Raw genomic sequence first — 25,519 nt, forward strand, 5'->3', positions numbered from 1 at the left:
TGTGTGCATGAGAGAAGTAGTTTGTTTATGGATGTGAACCGCAATAGAACAAACCCTATGTATGGCTCATAGGCTGCAGGTTAGCAGCTTGGAGTACGGCTCATTTTGGTCAACATGATTTTTAAAACTAGGAGTTCCGAGTGAGGGGGTTAATTCTCATTGATTAAAAGCAAGAAGGAGATTGAGGACAAATATTGACAGGATTTCATCTGTGAACACAGCGTTGTGAGGAGATATGGAAAATGTCCACCGGATGCTGATATCCATTTTTTAAAAACATCCCAGATGTTTAGTGAAAATCACCAAATGTTTTATTCCTTAAACACATTGTGTAAACTCACTGACCACTTCATTACGTACAGCTGTGCAATTGCTTGTGAACACAAATAGATAATAAGCCAATTACATGCTGTGGCTGCTTTTGATGTGGCTCCCCACCCAGAGGAGCATGACCTGGGGTTGACGTTTTAGCACAAAAACTGTTACGTGAGGTGCTCAGTTACACCTAAAAATAAAAAATTGTCTTTTGCTTAGTTGCATGTTTAGTCAATAAGGAGCAATTGTGGTGTTTCGCACCATGAAAGCACTAGAAAGTAACATAAGAAAACAGGACTGCACCACGGCCGTCTGATCTGAAGCTCCCAAGTTGGAACTGAATTAAAGGGCCAATTCACTATTTTGTTTTCTTTTAAAATTTAGGCCGCATTTGATCCCTAGCTTAAAATGCAAAAGTGGGGTCACATATAAAATTGTTTTTGTGTAATGCACAAAATGTAAAATATCAATATTGTTTTACGTTTTTAATGGTTCTGATTATTTGCACAATAAATCACCCAGGGCAGCATTCATGCAAGAACCACCACTGATCACATAGCAGCATCTAGACATGGTGACGTTCAAACCGAGAATCAGAATGGGGTGGAGAAAGGATTTAAGTGACTTTGAACGTGGCATGGTGGTTTGTACCAGATGGGCTCATCTGAGAATTTCAGAAACTGCTGATCTACTGGGATTTTCACATACAACCATGTCTTGAGGTTACCCAGAATGGTTTGACAAAAATGCATAGTTGATGACTGAGGAAAATGGGCGGACTGCTTTGAGATGATACAAAAGCAATAGTAGTTCAAATCACTTATTACAACCAAGGTATGCAGAATATCATCACTGAATGCACAACACATCCAACCTTGAAGCAGATTTCAATATCAGACAAAGGTAACCCAGCGTAAATCTGCACCACCTCTAGCCAATTGTTGCAGTAAAAGTATATATAACCCTCTATTTACATCCATAAACTTTAAAAGTGTTTTAATGGCACTGGGAAACAAATTGTACATAATTGTAAAGTGAAAGGAAACTAATAAATGGTTTTAAGAATTTAACAAATAAGAATCTGAAAAGTGCGGCATGAATTTGTATTCTGCCCCCCACACAAAGTGTTTTGCATGCAAGTCAAAAAAGTTCAATTTTGCTCTCATCCAACCAGAGCACCGTCTTCCGAATGTTTGCAGTTTCCCCTACATGGATTATAATGTGCTGTAAACTGGACTTCTTATGGCTTACTTCCTACCACTCTTCAATAAAGGCAAGATTTAGGGAGTTAATAGCTGTTAGATGTCCTGTCAACATGGTCTCCTACCTGAGCGTAACACAGGTGAACCATTTTTTGTTTTGTATTTTAGGACCAGAAGGGAAACCTCTGAAGTTAGCAAAATTCATGACAAACAAGCAAGTCATCCAGCAGCAATCTTCAAGTAAATGCAAAAGCCTTATGACTGTTTTCCATTCTCTTTATAGAAAGTCAGGAACATCCCGTGACATTTTGTTTTCAGAATTCACATTTCATTTTGCTGGAGTCATGTTGAAAGCAATCAGACTCAAGTCTAAACACATGTCTGTTTCTGATCATGTTTATTGTTGAACATTTCAGACCATCAATAGATATTAGGATGGAAGGGGTTCTTTTTCTGTTCTTTTCCAGTTTTGACTAGTAGAAGACAGATATTTGGACCTGGTTCTATGGGCGGTTCCGATTTAAAACTCAACAAGCAATAGTATGCTGAGGTTTTTAATGTTGGCCGAAGAAAAAAAGGCAAACTCAGTCAACGTCTGACTGTGGATGGCTTATTAAAAACTTGTTTTGGTAATATTTTCACAGAAACAGCATCATATTAACTGAACCACCAGTGATTCTTCATAGATTCCAACACACATCTGTAACCAGATGTTTATATACGCTGTTTAAAAGCCACAAAATTTTGTTTCTCATTGTCTGATATTTGATGAACTTGGAAAACATTTCAAACATTTTGCTTCCTTGTGTGAAAAACAAAGAGAGCTTTGGACCTTTGGGTAAAACTTCCAGATGGTTGATCCGTTCAAAACATTATACACAAGAATCAGAACCAAGGGAGTGTCTGCGTCTGAGTCCCACAGAAAAAGCAAAAGACCTTGTGAAGATGCTGGCTGAAGTGGGTTAAGAGAGCTGAATGGCCACTCCGAGAGGAAAAAGGTATACCTCAAAAAGCAAAATCAAAAGCTATTTTAAACTTTGTAAATCCGTTCAGGGTCAAAGACCTTATTTTTTGAGAAATGTCCTGTAGTCTGATGGAGCTATGGAAAAAGAGAAACCTTGCAAGCCTGAGAACATCATACTGTTAAGTATGGGTGTGGACGCATCATGTGTGGGTATTGTGTTGTATGAGAAACTGGTGCATTTTACAAAATAGATGGCATCATGGAAAAAGAACATTATGTGGAAATATTGAAGCAACATCTGAAGACACCAGCCTGAAGGTCTGTCTGGAGAAATTGGCCAAAAACTTCAGCAACTACTGTGAGATGCTTGTGGCAGGATACTCAAAACATCTAAATCATATAGTTTAAAAGGTAATTCTGCAAAATATCAATGAAATGTACATTACCCTAATACCGTAGCAAATAGAAATAATTTCAGTTACCCTAACTGACCTAAAACAGGGGTTTTAATGTCAGACAGTTGAGGAAAAAGGTTGTGCGCCCTTGTATAAGGTGTGTTTGAATATCTGCTGTGGACAACAGCAGCAGGATCAGAAGTTTAGGTTTGCCTTTTCTGAAAAGAAGCCACGTACTGCTGACGTGCTTGTTTTTCACTCTTCTTTCGTCACCGTTAAGTCCAACAAAACCAGGCTCCTAACCTTAAAACCCTCTGACTGTAAAATACTGCTGAACTGTGTAAACTCTTAACTTTGACTACTCCTTATACTCCCTTTGTCAATGTAATGGCTGCCAGATTGTTGTGCAATCTGAGAGGTTTAAATGGACTGCGTGCTTCTAAGCCTCTAATGGTGAAAAGTGAAAACCAAAACAATATGTAGACATTCTGTACATGCATAAAGCTTAGAGTCAGGTCACATGTACAGGGACCGTCAGGAATTTCTCATGGTTTTGTTTGTGCAGACACAGACCGGACTTATTCTAAGGCACCAGAACCTACCCAGCTGCTTCACACTGTGGCACATCTGGAGCAAGTCTGTTAGTGGTTAGATGCAAGCATGTGCGTACTCCCAGACTCCCCTGCGCTCACAGGCACACAGTAAATCCCCTTACACATCCATACATACAGAAAACATTTCCCAAAAGTGCCTACCTCAGCAATGTACAACTGTTTTTCTACCATGGCCTTGTTGTGGCCCGTAACCACCCTTTTAAATTCTGTAAAACGTGAAGAGGTTTTAAGTGTAGGGAGGTGGGTGAATAAACGCGGCCCCGTTCACTCCCCTTTTCTTCAACTTCTTTTCACTTTTCTTACTATACAGATCTGTAAATTTTTAGTAGGCTGACTACCCAACTGGCAAGCAATCAAGAATGTGGTTAGAGCCAAATAAACATAGTATCCCTTTATATTTATTTTTGTCATATTTAAACACCTATAGTGCTGAGAAAAAATATTTGTCCCCTTTATACATGTTATCCATTTTTGTCACAGTTACATGTTTTAGAACATCAAACATGTTAATATCAGTCTAAGATAAAATGAGTAAATAAACAATGTCGTTTTTAAAATCACTTAAAAAGGAAAACAGCTGTCCAAACCATCAAGGCCCTATGGGAAACAGGAACCGCTGAACAGCCGAGTTCAGTTTTAATTTTTTCAATTCAATTCAGTTTTATTTATATAGCGCCAATTCACAATGCATGTTGTCTCAAGGCACTTCACAACAGTCAGTTACATACATTCCAATTAATCCTAACCATTGAACAGTGCAGTTGGAGTTAGTTATTTATTCAAATTGGATAAAACGTTTTTCTGTCAAAGGAAACCCAGCAGATTGCATCCAGTCAGTGACTTGCAGCATTCACTCCTCCTGGATGAGCATGAAGAGACAGTGAACAGTCACTGGCATTGACTTTGCAGCAATCCCTCATACTGAGCATGCATGTAGCGACAGCGGAGAGGAAAAACTCCCTTTTAACAGGAAGAAACCTCCAGCAGAACCAGGCTCAGTCTGAGAGGCCATCTGCCATGACCGACTGGGGGTTTGAGAGAACAGAGCAGAGACACAAAGAGAACAAAGAAGCACTGATCCAGGAGTCCTTTCTATGGGAAGGAAAAGTAAATGTTAATGGATGTAGCTCCTTTAGTCGTTTCACCTAGAAAGAAAGAACAGATAAACTCTGAGCCAGTTTTCAAGGTTAGAGTCTGAAAGAGAGCACATATAATTAGTTACAGTAAAAGCTCAGTCAATTTCCATGTCTAGGAGAGAGAAAGGGTTAAACACTAAAAGACAGGGCTATGTGGATCATTGGTAGAGGGTGAGCATTAAGTTGTTGCCAGCAGAAGCTCGGACGATGCCCCTCTCCAGAAAGGTGTCACAGGCAGACACAGAGTCAGGCCAGGTGTAGCTTCTAGGAAGAGAAAAGAGAGAACAAAGTTAAAAGCTGAAATAAAAGCAAACAATGCCAAATTGGAGAGTAGTGTGAGAATGTAGCGAAGAGGGTGAAAGTGGTCATTATGTCCTCCAGCAGCCTAAGCCTATGGCAGCATAACTACACAGATAGTTTCAGTTCAGATTATTTTGTTAAACGGCGCTTATTTACAGCAATGTCGTCTCAAGGAACCTCACAAAGGGTCCCACTGATGGTCATTGTTATACTAAAAACCACAAGGATTGGGATACCTCTCTCTGTCAGATTGATTATAACCATTGGAAAAGAGAAGGGGTCATACAGGTAGCAGAAATGGAGGGTGTGTTTGCACCTCAACCATAACTGAGCCGATTTAGGCTAAACCTGACTCCCCCTTACTCCATCCAACAGGGAGGGAGGAAGGCTCCCTCCCTAATAACCTAAGCCACTCTAACTATAAGCTTTATCAAAAAGGAAAGTTTTAAGCCTAGCCTTAAAAGTAGACAGGGTGTCTGCCTCACGGACTAAAACTGGGAGCTTGTTCCACAGGAGAGGAGCCTGATAACTAAAGGATCTGCCTCCCATTCTACTTGTAGAGACTCTAGGAACCACCAGTAAACCTGCAGTCTGAGAACAAAGTGCTCTGTTAGGAACATATGGACCAATCAGATCTCTGATGTATGATGGAGCTAGATCATTAAGGGGTTTATATGTGAGGAGGAGAATTTTAAATTTTATTCTGGATTTAACAGGGAGCAAATGAAGGGAAGCTAAAATAGGAGAAATATGATCTCTCTTTTTCATTTTCGTCAGAACTCTTGCTGCAGCATTCTGAATCAGCTGAAGGCTTTTAACTGCATTTTGTGGACATCCTGATAGTAAAGAATTACAATAGTCCAGCCTTGAAGTAACAAATGCATGGACTAGTTTTTCAGCGTCACTCCTGGACAGGATATTTCTAATTTTGGCAATGTTCCGGAGGTGAAAATCCTAGAAACTTGTTTAATATGGGATTTAAATGACATGTCCTGGTCAAAAGTAACACCAAGGTTTTTTACTTTATTACCGGAGGTCAATTTCATGCCGTCCAGGTTAAGTGATTGACTAAGCAGTTTCTTTTTTAAAGACTCCGGTCCAAAGACAACAACTTCTGTCTTGTCTGAATTTAGAAGCAAAAAATTTAAAGTCATCCAAGTTTTTATATCTTCAAGACATGCTTGTAGTATATCTAACTGGTTGGGTTAATCAGGATTTATGGATAAGTGAAGCTGAGTATCATCAGCGTAACAGTGAAAATTTATCCTATGCTGCCTGATAATTTGACCTATTGGAAGCACATATATAGTAAAGAGAATTGGCCCAAATACTGAACCCTGTGGTACTCCACAATTAACCCTGGAGTTTAAAGATGATTTATCATTTACATGAACAAACTGGAATCTGTCAGATAGATAAGATTTAAACCAGCCTAGTGCTGTTCCCCTGATCCCTACAGCATATTTCAGCCTTTCTAAGAGAATATTATGGTCGACTGTATCAAATGCAGCACTGAGATCTAACAGAACCAGTACAGACACAAGTCCATTATCTGAGGCCATAAGAATATCATTAGTGACTTTCAGCAGAGCTGTTTCAGTGCTATGATGAGCTCTGAAGCCTGACTGAAACTCTTCAAACAGGTCATTGCTGTGTAAATGCTCACACATTTGATTAGCAACTATTTTCTCAAGAATTTTAGATAAGAATGGAAGATTGGATATAGGTCTGTAATTTTTCAAGTCATCTCGATCAAGCGAATGTTTCTTAAGTAAAGGTTTAATTACAGCTAACTTAAAAGCTTGTGGTACATATCCATTTACTAAGGATAAATTAATCATATCTAAAATGGGGCTGGTAATCAGAGGGAACACTTCCTTAAATAATTTGGTTGGGATTGGGTCTAACATACAAGTTGAAGGTTTAGATGAAGCTAATATTTCTGATAACTCAGGAAGCTTCACAGGATCAAAACAGTCCAAACACAAATCAGGTTCTGCTGTTATTTCCAATGTTGTCTCACTTGCTGAGGATGAAGTAATCATCTTTGGCAGTATGTCAAAGATTTTCTTTTTAATAGAATCAATTTTATTTAAGAAGAATCCCATAAAGTCATGACTGCTAAGAACTAAGGGAATGGATGGCTCAACAGAGCTATGACTCTGTGTAAGTTTAGCAACTGTACTAAAGAGAAACCTAGGATTATTCTTGTTCTCTTCTATTAATGATGAGAAATAAGCTGTTCTGGCTTGGCGAAGTGTCTTTTTATACAACAGTCGGTTATTGTTATGTTTTTACACTCAATGCCATATGTCAGCACAAGGTCCAGAGAATGAAGACAAAGGTGGGTAGGTTTGTTAATGTTTTAAGCAAAGCCAATTGAGTCTAAGATAGCATTAAACGCTATATTTAGGCTATAACTTTCAGCGTCAACATGAATGTTAAAATCCCCCACTATAATAACTTTATCTGTATTTAACACTAAATCAGATAAAAGGTCTGAAAACTGATCTAAAAATTGAAAGTAAGGGCCTGGTCGACGGTACAAAACAACAAACAGAAGTGGTTTTAGTGCTTTGCAATTTGGATGAGGAAAACTAAGGATTAAATATTCAAAAGAGTTGTAGCTATTGATTGGTCTGGGACTAATCAATAAATCAGACTGAAAGATGGTTGCTACTCCTCCTCCTCGCCCAGTATTTCGAGGAATGTGAAAATTTTAATAATTAGTGGGAGTTGACTCATTTTTAGTAACATAATCCTCTTGCTGCAGCCAGGTTTCTGTGAGGCAAAATAAATCAATCTGATTGTCACAAATCAGGTCACTAACTAGCAATGTCTTTGAAGAGAGAGATCTTATGTTCAGTAGGCCACATTTAATTGTTTTATTTTTTTTTTCAGTCTGAGTTGTGTTTATTAGTGGTTAGATGCTACTCAGATTCAAGCTTGATTACTGTTGAACCTGTAGAATCAAGAAATCCCCTAAATAGAACTTGTCAGACTAAAAAAAGAAAGTAGGCTAAAACATACCAAAAAGTAACAAATGAAATTAAAGAACAGATGAGAAAGTCACTGACATCTATTAGTCTAGAAAAGGACCACAAATGAAGAAAACTTGGGCCTGTGGTGACCCTTTCCAAGAGTGGTCAGTCCACCAAATTTACTCGTGGAGCACCTGATGGACTGACCAGGAAGTTACAAAAGAAACCAGAACTCACGCGTCTCAGTAAACATCAGCATTCATGACAACTGTAAGAAATAGACTGGGCAAAAATGGCATTCGTGGGAGAGATCCAAGGTGGAAACCACTGCTGACCAAAAAGTCTTGCTATATCTGGCAAGAAAACAACATAGCATTTCAGAAAAGGATCATATTGACAGTCATGCGTGATGGTTGTGATGGTGGTGGTGTAATGGTCTGGGGCCGCTTTGCTGCATCAGGACCTGGATGACTTACTGTTATTGATGGAACTAGAAATTTTCCTCTCTATTAGAAAGTCCTGAAGTAAAATGTTCAACCATCAGTTTGTGACCTGAAGCTCCATTACACTTGGATTATGCAGAAGGACAATGATCCAAAGTACACAAAGTAGTCCTCCCCTGAAGGGCTGAAAAAATAAAAGGTGTTGGAGGAAGCTAATAAATTCTAGACCTGGATCCAATTAAGAAGTTGTAGCATGACGTTAAACATGCAATTCGTTTTTAAAAATACTCAAATATGGCTGAATTAAAACAATTCTGCAAAGAGGGGTGGTCTAAAATTCCTCCGCAGTGATGATTTGACAATACAACAAAGCAGAAGAGAAAGGGATAAATAAATCTCACAGAGCCTTCAAATCACATTGTTCTGAAGCAAAAACGCATCCCTTATTAGTAGAACAAAAAATGTCCCAACTATTCTAACATTTTAGAGCAATTATGTGTTTTCTACTCCATATAGAGTGTAATCAGGCCATTTATTTTATGCAATAATATGTTCAGTTTATTTACTCTACGTAGAATATGGAGGCACTTGACAGGACAAATATATGCAATCCAATCTGAACACAATCAGATGCGGATTCAACTGATCGATTTACGTCCAGCAGAATCCAATCAGAGAGTCAGATTTAGATGTCACCGATTTTGCAGTGATTCCTCATCCAACTGTAAGTAAGTAAGTAGACAGTGAAAAGAAAAATCTCTTAAAAACTCTTTTCAACCTCTATCAGCACCAGGTTCTGCTTAAGCAACCATGCACCTTGACCAGCTGGCAGAGGTTTTCAAGTGATTTCAAGTGAAATCTAATGCCTGAAGCCAACCTTTATATATCAGATCCACTTCATCTCAATCAGCCTTAAACAAATCATTGCTGTAGGTTAAGAAGTTAAATCATTTAATTTAATTCAACACATGGGCATCTTTATCTTTCTTCATCTTTAGATTTAAGTCAGCTGTATAGGTAATATATATCTTTCTTTGGGAGAGTTTTGGGGATGCCCAAACTATCCCCACACTTGGAAGTGTTCTGAAGCAAGAAAGGTTTTCCAACCACCTCTGCAGGTTTTGTTTTGAGTATATGTGTAGCCAGAATCACTCATTTCAGCGCATGACATACAAATGGTCTTGCTATAACCTTGTCCAGACACACAGATGGATAACGAGATGCCGACACACCCCGTTAACTAAATACTGAAATCCATGAGAATAAGCTGATGCACTCATGAAGACAAAGGCTTGGAGCTCACCCTCTGATCTGAAACAAAGGATAGCCAGCTACTGTGGGAAATGAGCTGGAATAGAATAAAACTCTGAACACATGATACCAGAGAGGAAAACAAAAAGGACTTTTTTTGAAAGAAGTCCTGTTGAACTAGGCTCACGTTTTAGAAAAACATCAGAAAAAAAACCTTAATACACACTTGAGAACTCACTCATAATTTCCTATTATAGGTGCATGGATGCACATACAATGCATCTCTCCTATTTCGCAGTAACTGAACATCTGCATGCAAGCAGCCCATCAATTTGCTTCCCCAAATTCTAATAAATCTATTTCTATGAGTTGTGATTAAGAAGGTTTTTTTTTGGTGAAACATTTCCTACAAATAGGGTCTCTTAGAGTTGCTTTTATTCTGCTAGAAGGGGGAATTTGTCATTACGGCACAATAACCGACAGGAAAATTTCAGTAATTCATGGTCATTTTCAGAAATATCTCCATCCAAATTTCCATGATGCAGAAACACCACATATCAAAACAAAGCATGTGTAGGGGGGAAAATGAATGAACAAGGCCATATTTTTTCATGGTGTAGGAGGTGCGCTCGTCCACTGATGGACCTCCTGTTTCTCCTTTAGCTACACTCACACAGCAGGGATGTCGCACAGTGGGATCGCAGTGCCTCATTCCTCCTCATTTCAGAGTGGAAAGTCGCTACAGTCTTTATCTACAACGAGAAGCTCCACAGTCTTTAGTAATCCCTTCTGCCCGAGTCTTCTGGAGGAATGCTGAATGGTCAAATGAGGCTTTCATGATGAAGCTTCCAACCAAAGAACATTGTATCATCTGAAACATGGTGGTGGAAGTATCATGATGAGGATCTGTTTTCCTGCCGTTGAACAATGTGGGTGTAATGAAGATGGAGAACTACCACCTAATTTGTATAACAACCCTCAAAGTAACATTTAGACTTGGAGACTGTTGGGTGTTCCAACAGAGTAAGCACCACGAATGTCTTACTGGTTTGGACTGGAGCGGCAAGCTCCTGGAATGGCCTCAACCTCAACCCAACATGGGATTCATGGACTATGCCTAAAAGCTGAAAGACAGCCAATATGAATGGGCCCTTCTGATTCTGATAAAACTAGTGTTTAAATATCTAGCTAAAATTGTGCCAAAACCTTGTTTATGGCTACATAGAGCATGTTGTTATCTGTAATTTGCTATGGAACATTTATATTCCATATATATAATATTATATGATATCTATATACACATTTGAGCCTGTATGTATAACTTTTACCTTTCTGGATTAGGGAAAAGCCATAATACATACAAACTTTAGGCCAAATTCCTGTTTTTAAAACGGGTTGAAGCTGTTTATCGAATGATTATTCCACCCTGAAAGGGAACAATTCAAAATGAACAATGAAAAGCTAAAAATGAATGAAGTTCATGCTGATGAGGAGTGTATATAACCTTCAGATAGGGAAACATCTATTAGATCTGTATATGGTAAATTGAAAGCACCTCAAATTTTTGGGATTTTCCAGAACGTCAGATTACTGGAAATGTGTATATTTCACACACATTTGTAGGTCAGCTATTCTGGTTTGGAAAGCAACACGGACACTTGGGCCATATGTGCCAATGTTGTAGTCAAGCCTGGCCGCCCTGACTGGAATTTCTGAACTTGAACTTTCCACAGAGGTTTTGCAGCAAAGCAGTGGTGCTGCTGTGATTACTGTGACTCAGAGCTCACCTTGGATCGAGTTATGGTTGTTAATAATACCAGACAGAAGTACGACACCTCGGGTTTTTCCAAAGTGCCTATGTGAAACTAACAGTAATTGATGAAATTTCCATTATTTTGTGGCTCCTTTTCGTTGGCACCAACAGTGCTGCAGCCACTGTTTCTGATTATTAGCTTCCCATAAACCAGGAGTGTCCAAAGTTTGGCCCGGGTGCCATTTGTGGCAATTAAAGATTAGTACAAATTTGACCAACCAGAACAGCAAGTTAATTAGTTGCAGTAAGCATTTTGGAAGAGTAACCCATATCCTCTTCTTGTTACTGAGAATAGCCTGTGACATTTGACCCATTTGAAATTATATGCTTATCTTTTAAAAAGGCAAATGTTTCAGATCCTCTATATTTCAGATATAAGATTAATTACTGATCCCTTTACTACAAAAACAGAATACTTCCCATTTTTATTAAAATATTCCATGTTTAGTTCAATTTTGAGCGTGTAAAAGTAGAAAAACAAAATCACAATAAAATCTGTTTTATTGTTTTTATTTAAAATCTGTGAATACTTTCCACTTTACAATTTCGGGCCCATGTGGCCAAAAGTTTGGACACCAATCCATAAACCAATCAATCCTAGTGAATTACTTCACTTACTTCATGTTTGTGCACTTTTTTTCTGCCACACTTTTTCCTTCCACTCAACTTTCCTCTTATTTCAGTGGGTTCAGCACTCTGTGAGCAGCTACCTTTGTTAGCAATGACCATCTATGGCTTACCATCCAGGTTCTGGCTGTCAGTGACCGTCTGCTGGACTTCTGCCATAGACATCATAATTTTAAACAAACATTTGAAATATATCAGTCTGTTGATAATTAATAGATAAGAGTTTCCTTTTTTACTTCAGCTGATTAAATAAATTTGCTTTATTTTTAAATTAGCTGCTAGCAGGACTGCCCTGACCTTTAATAAAAATAAAACCCTTTGATTTTTAAAATAACTTTCAGTTCTCATGGGAAACATGTATTTGTAGGTTCAAATAACTAAATAAATTAATAATTATCTTAGGAAAAGCTTTGTTATGTCAAAATAAAGTTGTGAAAATAAATTTAAGCATGGCTTCTTTTAGCTTTGGTATACTGAAAAAAATACTTGTTCAAAAAATAGAAGTCCACATATAAAACAAAAATCAGTTTAAAGCTTTGGTCGTTGAGCATTTGAAACCTTCACTTTATTTGTACCCGTATACATTCACCAGATAGCCTGACAGCTTCTCAGGCTCTATGAAAATTATGATACTCACACACACACACACACACACACACACACACACACACACACACACACACACACACACACACACACACACACACACACCAAGAAGAGGAGTGAAGAAAGTTCCCAGTACTGTTCACACCAATTAAACTTCCTAAGCTTGGCTGTAACCGTAGACATCGCAGTATGGTTTATCTCTTTCCAGATCAAGAGTTGCTCAGTCAAGGGGTGAACTACCAGAGCGAGCTGATCTGACCCAGTTTGACGTTTTCAGAGAACAGAACATCACATCCTGGCTGCTTCTGACCTCAGATATTACCTCCTCACTCACTGGTCCTCCCCAAAAATGCCTGAAAGCTGAAAGACCCTACAGCCAGGACTCTGGGTGATTGCTATCTTTGTTTCAAGCCTTTTGGAGGAGCAGATGGCTGGAGCCAAACCCAGAGTGATTCCCTACGGAAAATCTCCAGCATGCTTCCCTGTCATAATCCAACCTTAAAAACAAACTCTCCTCTCTTACACACTTAACAAATCTTAGTAGAGGTACTCTGCACAAAGATTTAGTGATATTTTAACAAAAGCTTCTAAGTTCAAAGGTTATTCCCAACCTGTGCTGGTAAACCTCAACTGATCATGAAGGAGTGTAATTGAAAAACTATAGTGAGACACTTTATCTGGTTGAGATTAAGTGCAGTCCAGCAATTAGTCAGAACCAAAGTAAGTCAAAAGCAATTTTTGGAGGTTCAGTGTATTCATAAGGACAAGTGGGGAAATCCAGAGGGACAGAGGTGATAATGTAGGATAAAGTGTGAGTATCGATTGTTTTTGTTGGTGCTTGGTTTGAGATTTGCCTTTCAGCACCCTAATGACCCCTCGCCTCCCCCACTCTTTCCTCCCTTACTGAAGCTCTGCTAATGCAAGGCTTACCCTAACAATTTGCAGCTGTTCCAGACTGTGAGACCAAAACAATGAAATTAAGCGCACATGATGAAACTGCACGAACAGGGCCAGAAGCAGGGCTGCACAGAAAACATTCAGAGAAAAGGAGCATGCAAAACCACAAAAACATGGAAGGATTTTACTTTTTTTACAGTTCCCCCCCTTCCCAACAAAAAGTAGGGTAATCTAGATTTTTGAATTGGGGTTTTGTAGATTTTCTATCAATAATCAGAATCTTACTTGCACCAGACAGTCTAAACAACCACTAAAGAAAATGAGAGTGAAGCTAACCTAAGTAACTAACTCTGATCTTAAATTTATTAAGATTATTTGTTGATGTGCACAATTAAACAAAAATATATTACACTGCCGTGAAAAAGTATTTCCCCTTTTACAAATTTCTTCAATTTTTCCTTTTTGGCACTCTTAAATGTTTTAGATTAAACACATTTTACAGTGTTCCGTCCTGAGGCACATACTTGCCTTCAAATATAGAGTCTAAACATAAATAAAGTTCAGCTGTCCTTGGGAAGTTGGCATTTGCATGTTTTAGCTAAAGCCACAGTTTGCAGAGAGGATAAATAGGATCAAAATTATCTCAGTGTACAAAGGTATCACTCAGCAGAAGGGTATAAACACAATGTGCAGCATTTTATATTTATAAACTGAGGCACAATAAAATTCATCATTAATTATATAGGGAGAAGCTGTGTTTCAAGGCGATTTTGAAGATATGGGTAATATGGGTAGCTGCCCAGGGCGGCACCAGAAGGGGAGGGGTTGGGCGGCACTTCTCTGTCAGTTGCACCTTGAACAAGTTTTTTATTGGGGTTGGCATACACGTGACAATAACCTGCTGAAAAACAGAACATGTTTCTTTCAAACATCCAGGCCCATCTAAAATATCCCAAAATCTTGTAGTAGAATGTCTTCTGGTCTGATGAAACCAAACTTGAATTTGTGACCCCAAATTCCAAAAACTATGTTTGAAGAAAAAATAGGAAAAAACATGAGTATCGCCAGAATAAGAATATCAGAACTCACAGTGAAGCATGGTGTTGGCAGCATCATGACCTAGAGTTGCTGTTCTTCAGATGAAACTGGACATTTTGTTCCAAGCTGGATGCAATCAAACCAGTGAATATACTAAACAGCTTGGCCCATACGCTTCAGGTGTGTGTTAGGAAAACTGAATCACATTTTTCAGCATCACTGTTAGTCCAAGTAAACATCAAAATCTACAAAATCACTACTTTCTTAGAAGAAAAGTAAGGTTTTGCCAGGGACCTGGCAGAAAATCTGTGAGGTCGCTTGAATAGGGCTATGGACAAGAGATGTCCTCAAAGTCAGAGCTATGGAGAACTTTGACAGGGCAGAGTTGGCAAATATTACATTGTCGAGATGCAGGATGTTGACAGACTCTTGGTAAAGAAGTCTGAATGTTGAAATTTAATCCAAGTTGTTTTAAGAAACCATTAATTAAAGAGGGTGCATGGTGGTAATTTCCACAGGATTGGCTGCCTGGGCAAGGTTCTCCTTCTACCACCCCACAACTTGCCAAAATGTAGGATGTCATCTGGACCCTAGGATGTCATCTGGACCCTAGGATGTCATCTGGACCCTAGGGTGAGATCAAATTCACCTGCGGTCTCACATGAAGCACTTCAAATAGCCTCATTCTCATCAGAAAGCAGGGACTGCCAACTCCCTATTAAATGTCAGTCATTTTCTACCGCTTATTCCATAGTGGGCCACGGGGGAGCTGGTGCCTATCTCCAGCAGTCTATGGGCGAGAGGCGGGGTACACCCTGGACAAGTCGCCAGTCCATCGCAGGGCAACACACAAACAACCATGCACACACTCATTCATACACCTAAGGGCAATTTAGAGTGACCAATTAACCTAACAGGCTAATTGGTCTATTAAATGCACATGCGTAATTAGATTTTTCCTGTGTTTGCATGTCCCTTTTCTAATGCCACCCTGGGCAACTACCAAGTAAGCCCCATATCAAAAACTGCCCCTGGGGTTGCACACTTACAGGATATACATTCCATTAGAGGCTGAAAAGGTTAAATCCTCATCTCATCCTTTAAATCAGGAAAACCTGACATTTTATTCAGGGGATGTAGATCTGCTGTACATGTTTACAAGCTGATTAAAAAGGAAATCATGCTCAAGAAAACAAATACAGGATGCTTTTTGACACTTTTATAAATTACCTTTAGGCTACATTTAATAAATGGCAGTACAAATATTCAGCTTGTGGATATTGTTCAACTCAAGTTCAATAACTAACCTGTTAGGTAGTTAGTTAGTTAGTGAACTAAACAGTTGCTAAACAGGAGACAGACTGGTCTTTGAATTTGTCAGCCTGCTGCCTCTGTATAAATCCCCATTTTGTCATTTTTCATTGGAAATTTCCTTAACTCATCCTGCGGGTCTCAGTGGCTCCTGTGACAAACAGTACTAATTTAGAGAAGGATCAGCGGTAAATACTGGGATTTGATGTGATTACTTTACCATGCATGTAACATCTTCCAGGATCAAACAGGAAGAGATTCCCACCAAGCTGACAAATACAGCAGTAACCCACTTTTGCCTCATCTGAAACAGATGAGAAAAGGGGAATGCATCTTAAAACTCTAATTTGGGGCAGAACCCATTTAAAGTCTGCTCTGCCTGTACGACTCCAGCTCTCTAATTTACATCTTTTTGTTTCACAATAAACACAAAATCCAGAAGATCTGGAGCCAGTGCTCTTTTGATAGAAGTGCTGTTTTGTTTACGTTGTCTGTATCATTATATGAGAAGCTTGACTTTTATTATTGAGAGTCTTTGACAGGTCTCTCTGCAGCACCCAGGTTGGAGGTTGTGGCTGTGTCCTCTGTTGCCTGTTTTCATCCTCCGCTTTTATTGAAGCCTATTGCATTGATCTGGGATGTAAAACCAACACTGTGGCTGGGCGTTGCCGTCTACTCCTCATCCAGCCAGGAAGAAACTGGATTTATATAAAAATTCTTTGGGTTTGTTTTAAATCTACATTGTGCAGACGATTGGTTGGCACAATCGTCTGCACAATTGGTTCTACATGAATACAGTTGTTAATAGAAGCATGCATAGTTTTCTAAGGCTATCATAACTTTTCAGTATTTGTTACATTTTCCTACAAGGAAACACCCAAAAACAAACAGAAGAGATCAGTGGGTCCAAGCATTAACTCTGAAGAGCTACGAAGGAAACACACCCAGTCAGTCAAGATTAGGTACAGAAAGGGTACCTAACCTTGACTGACTGATATCTGGGTCATGACCTGTTACATACTGAATAGACTTTAAAGTGGCTCACCCTGCATGAAGGCAATTTAAATGTAGCTGCAACTTACCATTAAAAATATTATGTACCAACATATTTAAACCAACCGTTAAATTATAAGTCCAATTCCAACCAGAAAAGAAGAAAATGCATCCCATCAGTGCATGGAGGTCTAATAAAAGACACCATGGAATATGAGTGTGATGTATGCCATGCCCTCAACGGCAATTTCATTAGACACACCTGTTCAATTGCAACACAAATGGAAAATCAGCTAATTACAGGACACAAAACATCTAGTGAGCAGCAGTGTCACGGAAATGTCTGAGAATAGGCAGTTCCAATCAGTAGATAAAATAACCACTCAAAGCCATTCATCAAATTAAGCCGGGCTAAATTCATACTGAGAGACTAACCAGCTAGATAAGAGAGTAGGTTACCAATAGAGGACGCTAAACGGAAACCTTGATGATTTAACCACAACTCCAAACAAAACAATAAGAAATCCACACCACCATCGGGTACAAACATGTGTTAGTACTAATCTCTTTTATAACTTCCTCCTTTAATGTTTTTCTAGTGATCAAAAGATCAAATCTTTCGAGAAATGCTTTATGCAATGATAACCATGCCGCTTACACATCAGCTGATCGGCCTGCATTAAGGCACAAGCATCTTTAAAGACAGATTGGGAAAAATAAAAGCAGACTGCCTTTTATTCTTGAATTAATTAAAGATCATTCGTCGTGTATCCATGTCCTCTTCTTCCTCAAGCATAGAATGGCTCAGCATGAAGTTTCTCATGTAATCCCTATATTTAAAAAATCAGTTTGTTCTCACATAACATGAAAAACCGGTAATTAAGTACACATGTAAGGCACCTGAACAAGTCTTCCAATTCCAAGCATTTTGTCCAGGGACAGACTGCTGTGAAATAAACTGCAAGCATTTAGTAGATTAGCACTAATCTTCATAATCAATGCCCACAAAATGCCACTAAACATTCAGAAAAGCCATCAAAGCAAGAGGAAGAGCATCCTGTGATCTACGTTAAAGTGAACCGCACCAGAATTCATTTTAAGGAGAGCTTCAGCACCAGATTGATTTCAGGCAGCATCTGCAGACATTTTGTTCTAATCTGTATTGTTCTGAGAGATTAACATGTGAGGACAAGGAGCTCAGAGCGATAGAAGAAGGACATAATCCATGAATGAAAAAGATGAACACTGCCCTCAAGTGGTCAGGGGCCGTTTAAATTCAACAGTGTTTATTAAAACATATCACGTTTCTGAGATTTTACCATCCAACACAATACAGTAGGTGGATAACAAGATACTTGTAGCAAGTGTGAACATAAACTAGGTTTGAATGAGAAGATAACTGTGTCCAGTATGACATATATCACCCATTTCTGGTTTGATTTGTCCAAGTCACATGACAGCAAAATAATTTAATGTCCAGAGATTGTGAAAGTGACTTTTCCAGAAAACAAATGTGGCCACAATAAATTCAATGATTGCAGTGATCACTGTTTGGGCAGAATTGCTGGAGTTTATTTAAACTGGCAGACCTGGCTCTAAAGCATGGTCTGTCAGGAAACCAGTTTTGACATATTTTGGATTATTGTCCTGGTAGGACACCCTGTCGTGTGGAAGCTTTAGTCATCTGTTTAAAGTAAAGAATTTCAAGGCAATCTTTTTCTATTGCTGCACCAATACCACTGACAGCAACAGTCCCACAGCATGATGCTGGCACCACCATGCTGGACAGTCAGTAGAGTATTCTTTGCCTCATCTTGACTCTACCAAACATTGTTTGTTTTTTTTTGTCTTTATGGCCAAACAGCTCTTTGTCTTCTTCAAGTTTCAGGAGTCACTTTTGTAGGAGGTTCCTGCTTCCTCTCAGTCAATGCTGATGTAGAACTGGCTTCACTGTGGACAGTGACAACTGTGTTCCAGCAGTTTCAGCTTCATGGCATTTGTGAGCCTTGGTTTTCCTTTAATCTGAGGGGGACCATTTTGAGGTTTTTCCAGACCATGGACATGTCTAGTATAATTACATAAAGTTGTTTGAATCAATAATCTCCAAATGTTTAGAAATGATTTCAAAAGATTTCCTGACCTGGCGTAAATCTATAATTCTGTTTCTTAAATCTAGCTACCTTTTTACTGTATTTTTATAAAGGAAATTAATAAGAGAAGATCACTGAATGTTTAATTATTTCCAGCACTCAATTCAAAAAGTAAAACTCATAGATTTGTCATTTAAACAGTGATTTTTTTCAAATGTCTCTGGTTCAGGAGTGGTTTAACAAATAACTGTTGTAGCGGATATCCTGGATATAGTTGTGTCAACCTCCAACCTCCTGAATGGGATTTGCTTCACAATCCTCCTAAGGCTGCAGTTTACCCTGTTGCTTGTGTACCCTTTTCTACCACATTTTTCCTTCCATTAAACTTCCCATTAATGTGATTGGGTACAGCACTCAGAACAGCCACTTTCTATAGAAATGACTTTTTGCATCTTACTTTTTGTGGAGAATGACGACTGCAGAGTTTCCCTTCTGACTTTAGTGAGTTAACTGCTCATTTTCTAATTTACTAAGATAAAAAAAATACACATCACAGGCAACTTTCAACAGTTTCATCGCATTTACATTTTCTTACCACCAGAGGGAGCCAGACTCTTTCATCTTCATGAAGGTCTTGCTATTGTCTGAGATGTACTTTAAACCAACATGTATTTATGGTTTTTAAAGGCTGCGTTACCAAGCAAAGGCTGTATAGAAGATGGGTTACTCTGGATCATAATCAGCTGAAAACTTGGCTCTCGTATTCTCCCTTAATGACGTTGTAAGCTCAAGGACATGTGTTTCTTGTATCTCCTTGACTGACTCCTCCCAACTGTTGCCACAAGCACAGTAAAACAAACACGTTTTAAATATGTGTGCACTACATTTGCTCCTTGCCTGAATTATGTGCTGTGTTCTTCAAACTACACAGTAACAACCTGGACAGGGACACAATTTTAAAAAATCAGTAATTATGCATGATCAGCACTAGAGGGGGAGAGAACAAGCAAAGGAACAGCAGACAGTTTTCCTTGTCCGAAATAAAAACCAAGAAAAGTGTTGTGTTCTCCATGGTGACACACTGTTAAAAGTCAAAGGACAGAAAAGTAAAAGGCAGATCTTTGGAGTCAGATGAAGGTGCTGAGCGACTGTCTTGGAGTGTGTGCGTGCTACAAGCGCACACACATTCCCAGATGTTGTGTCTTGACTGCACTGCATGCACATTCCTAAAGCCATCTTGCACTCTGTCACATGCTGCATGTTACATTCTCCCTTTAGGAAACCTCAGAATGGAAATGAATGAATGAATCTGTCTCTATTGAGAAGAATGCCCCTCATCACAGCATCCAAAAGTTGCTCAAACAAACTTTAAAGTGAACATGCTCACTAAATAAACAACGTAAAAGGAAAGTCTTGCTGCCCTCCTGCTTTCGTTACTCAGACAACTGACCAATGATAATAAAGTTTAGGGGCTTTTTTATTTCAAATTTCACCATTAATTTATGGCAAATCTTTCTACAGAGGGTGGTCATTGAGTTTTGAACCTGGAAAACCGTACAAACAGACAGGAAGGAAGGACAGAAGGAAGGAAGAGAGGCAGCATGGAAACAGAGCAAAAATGAAGGATACAAGGAAGGAAATAAAGTAAGATCACAAGAGAAAAAGGAAAGAAGTACAAACAAGAAATGCTCAGAGGGACAGCTCAAGTTAGATGTGTTGGAGATAAAGTCCGAGAGGCCAGACCGAGATAATTTGGACATGTAGAAAGGAGCAATAGTAAATCGGTGGAAGGATGCTGAGGCTGGAACTGCCAGGCAGGAGAACAAAGATGAAATTTATGGATGGAGTGAAAGAGAACATGAAGGTAGTAGGTGTAAGAGATGAAGATTCAGGAGATAGGGGTTAGATGGCTAAACCTTTAGCCCTTTGATTTATCCTTATTTTAAGCTTGTACCACACTCCTGTAGAGTTTTCTGTCAAGCTACAAACAATAATATACATGCATGTGCTTCAAAATAAGGTAGTTCCAGGTCTATAGGAAATTACAAAGTCAAAGCCACAAAAAATATAAATGACCTCTTTGAAAGTCAAATCCCCTAAGTTAATGGCCTTCACAGTAAGCAAGCCCTTTATTGCCATTCTTTTGCAGTCCTGTTTATTTGGAAACACCAACTTATGATCAGGACTGCAGTGAGTGTGGTTTTTCTCAAGCTTAACTTCAAGCATTCTTCATTTCCTTTGCCTGCTTGTTCATGTTCGGTGTTTCAGGGAGTGGTAAAGCCTACTCCAACAGTGAAAGAAGAAACAGCAGAGTACATCCCAGACAAGGTGCCAGTTCATTGTGACATTTTCTTTGCAAAGACAAGTTCTAACTTTAAAAAAGGCAAGAGTTATTGAATGAACTATTTAAATCCTGAGTTTTTGAGGGTTAAGGTGGCAATAACCCTCAAGTAATGGATGCAGGCAAACTTTATATTTTCATTCCCTTTTGAAATAAAGTATAAATGAAACTAAAACTCCAGCAGTTCCTTAAGTAGATAACATTGCTTCTCTATTTGGTAAATTCACACAGACAGATCAGTTAAGATTTCCCAGTCACTTAGCTCTTTGGGGTAAGAAGGGGCTCATTATGGATTGACGTTAAGTGTATTCATTTTAGAAGCCAATGAATAATCCTTAGATGTAAATAAGGAATGATTTCAAAAGAATCCTGATATTATGATCCTGATATTAACTATTTCAACAGATTAGCTTCCTGTTGAATCAGCAAATTCAACCCCAAATTGTGTTTTGTGAAAATGTAAATTTCTTCATGCAAGAAACTTCAAGAAAATCCTTCCCCTGAACTACAGTGAACAGATTAGAGGAAACTGACCCCAGCCCAGCATGGTACTGCGGTTATCTTGTGATAAGCCCTCATTCACTCTATCTGTTTCCCCTCTGTAGCCTGTATGGAAGTGTGAGAGTGGGGCCAATAAACCTCTGTGTATTTGCTTTCCCCTCAAAAAGGACTATGTGAGGAATGCCGGGAATTTAACTGATCCCAAAGTGTCCCGGTAGGGCTCCCATGTGCCCCTGCCCAGGTCACGTTCTGGTAACAGCCGAGCTACCTGAAACCGGACACCGACTGACCACACCACCGTGGGAAAGCAGGCAGAGTGAAAATACATTCATGACAATGTCTTAAATAGATTTCCAGTCTTACTTATGGAAGACTAAAGATCACAAGGACTAACAGCACAAATATTGCTAGGCTATGCTCGGAATTCACTATGCCAACGATATTGAATAAAGTATAACTTGGTATTCATTTCTTGGCATTCTAACTTGAGGGAAAACAATAACCAGGTTCTAAAAGTGCAATACAATAAGCTAAAACATATGTTTCTCAGCCATATATCTAGCCTGTGGCACTTTTTAAGGAAATAGAAGACATTCATCTGGAGACAAACCATGATCAAAATTACTTTGAGGAAAGCTGATATCCTCCTCCTTCTGAATAAAAGCAAATCACAGGAAAGAAAGACACATAAGGTGGACACAAAGCCACAAATGATGAAAACTGGGTGCCATTTTATTCCTACGGCCGTATGTGGCAACGTATAGAAGGCAGAAATCTTCAATATGTTGCATGAGACAAAGAGGCTATGTATTCGGCTTCATTAGCTGGCATAATGGCCCAAAACATTGCTGGAAAATATTCCAGCAGTCATCATAAATTACAGTAACAGCTGAGCTACTTCTAATGAGGTTTGATTAAAGGTTCTAACTCACTTTATAATATTTGCAGTGTATAAAAGTGAAGCTTAAAATGTACAAATACTGTCATGGAAAATATAAGAAAACATTTATAAATGGAGCAGTCGTGTGTAAAGTAAGTACACCCTGTGGTTTAAATAGCTTGTAGAATGACCTTTCGCAGCAATAACTCTCGGTAGTCGTTTTCTCACATTGTTGTAGCTCATTGCTTCATCTAGTTACTGTAGCTTTTCAGACATTTCTTTCTTTACACCTCTTCAGGTCTTGTAAGATGCATCAGTGTCTGGACCTCAACTGGGCCATAACATCTGCACTTTTTTTTAGCCATGCCGTTGCAGATTTGCTGCAGTTTCAGGGACCATTGTGCTGTTGATGACCTGATTTTGGCTAAGGTTTAGCTGTCGGACAGATGGGCCGATACTTTGGTACACAGAAGAGTTTCTGGTCAAATCTATGACTGCGAATCATTACTCCTCCCCCACCGTGCTCAGCAGTTTGCATCAGGTTGTAAACACCACATTGTGCATTATGACCAAACGTGTCTACTTTGGTTTAATCTGTCGTGGTTCAAAAGGTTTTGAGGGTCATTTGGATGTAACATGGTAAGTCAGCTGCCTTTACATTGTAATTACATACATCTGTATACTCCAAACAACCAAACTGGCAAGACTCCTGATTTTATAGATTTTCCCATTACTTCAGTGAAAATAGGGCAGCTTGATTATGGAAAAAAATACATATTTTTGTCAGTTTTGAAATTATGATTGTATACAAATATGCATTTATGTTTGGAAAAACAAACATTCATTGTGCTTTAAGAACAGTGTTTTCCCTTGAAACATGATTTTTTTTTTCCACTGATACCAGTTTAAAAAAAAAACAAAATAAAACTAAATTACCAAGAATTACAATGAATTATCACAACTAATAACACCAAGTTATTTGGACTTAACCAGAGGAGTCCACAGTTCGACCCAAGGGCCTTTAGCAGCCCTCAGACTGACTTTGTGGCCCCATGACCGCAATTAATAAATGACATTGATGCAGATAGACGTGGGATTGAGAGTTTGCTTCGACTAAATCCAAAGTCCAGTGAAGCCAGCCGAGGGGATCTGAAAAAGAGCGCTCTTGTCAGTTAAAGGTCAAATCCGGGCTGTCCACCTTCACTGCACTTCCTGTTGAGTGATGAACTCATGAAAAGGTAGGTGGGCTTCATGGTGGCTGTCGTAGCACTGCAACAATGGATTGTGGGAATCCGTGAAGAGGCCAATGAGAGCCCTTTAGACTGAATGCCAGTGGGTACTATCGCCCACCTATACGACTGATCTCCAGCCGTTGTCGTGGCAACAGTGTTGCTTGATACGTGAATATCCTGGTTTTATATAAAAATGAAATAAAAACTTGGCTTTGAGGCTTCACAAAGGTAAGGAAGCATGTGATATGACCTCAAAGTCAGAGCTGGATAAAATGTAAAAAAATATTTATTTTTCTCCACTTTTCAAATCTTAGATGTAAAACCAGAAAAACTGACCATTTAACTGTTAACTGTTTAGGCAGACTTCGTCGTGCACAAAAAAATATCCCCATGTTTTTTTTCTGCACACATGTGGAAGAAGACAGTTCACCCTGATATGTTCATGTGTCTTAAAGAGAGGTAACAAGGAGGCTTCTGCGTGGGTTGAGCTGTTCATGTTTATTCATAGCACTGCTGATCTCTCCACAGGTTTGGCTACAATTTGCTCCTTTGCCTCATCTTAGCATTTCTTGTGTTATTTTGAATAAGTCTGAGGCATTTTTCTTCCCACAAACTGTGACTGTGTGTTTCACATGTATACAAGTGGAGGCAGATTAGTGGTGGGCAGAGTTTTTACCAAGTATACACAAAAGAAAGTGCACACAAATTTAGAAGTGACCAGGACCGTTGAATGTTTTCTTGACTTTCTTCAGCAACACACCAATCACTTCGAGATGCACGAGACAGCGTTAAAAAAGGACTACAATATGGTCAGCGTCATCCATTCCAAAAGCGGTTTTTGGATCATTGGCATGATGGAAAACAAAGTTTTAGACCAGGCAGTGGTGCTCCCGTGGTCTGGGGGGGCCTTTGGATGTCTGTGGTTCAGATCTCCTCTGTGTCTGTCTCAGTGCAGGGGGGTGGGTCTGTGGCTCCCCACACCCGCTATTGTGTACTTTTGTGGAAAAACCTTACATATACACAAGCGTAACGTTGTTTTATATGCATTCAGAAGGTGTAGAAGCAGTCTTCCAGGATGTTGTCTTGTATTCTCTTCATCCTTCTTTCTATCCTGAATTATTTTCTCCTCTCCCTTTTACCTTTTTGTCCCACCTCTCTCTCTTTCTTGCTTTTTTCCCCCTTTTCATTTCCATCTCCATGTCCATTGCATTTGAAATATTCCAAAAGCAGTTTCTAATAATTTTTTTTATATACATCAAGCGGAGCATTACGGCTACGCTATAATGCTCCGCTTGTGAAAGTAAATCTCTTGGCAGTCAGACAACAATTTAGAAATGGATAAATCATGATGATAAAACTTAGCTGAATTAAATTGTCACACAGCATCAACATGTTTGAACGTAGCTTATTTATTTATTTGCTTGTCATTATTTTGCTTATTTTTATGTTTACTCGCCATGCTGGTCGTTTTCATAACGCATCTATTTCATATTAATTGTTTTCAGAATATTAAAATTCAGCATTTTACTGTGATCTCCTTCTTGTGCAATGATGTTTAATTTTGTAAAATGACCAAACCAAAACGGAGA

The 25,519-nt window shown here is 38.9% G+C and overlaps 1 long non-coding RNA gene across 1 annotated transcript in view; it reads right to left on the minus strand.

The window, feature by feature from the left end:
* Positions 1-25,519, minus strand: part of LOC124861843 — a 137,307-nt gene that overhangs the window by 104,999 nt on the left and 6,789 nt on the right. The window lies entirely within an intron of this gene.

This window comes from Girardinichthys multiradiatus, chromosome 24 (genome assembly GCF_021462225.1).
Source record: "Girardinichthys multiradiatus isolate DD_20200921_A chromosome 24, DD_fGirMul_XY1, whole genome shotgun sequence".
NCBI classification, from domain to species: domain Eukaryota; kingdom Metazoa; phylum Chordata; class Actinopteri; order Cyprinodontiformes; family Goodeidae; genus Girardinichthys; species Girardinichthys multiradiatus.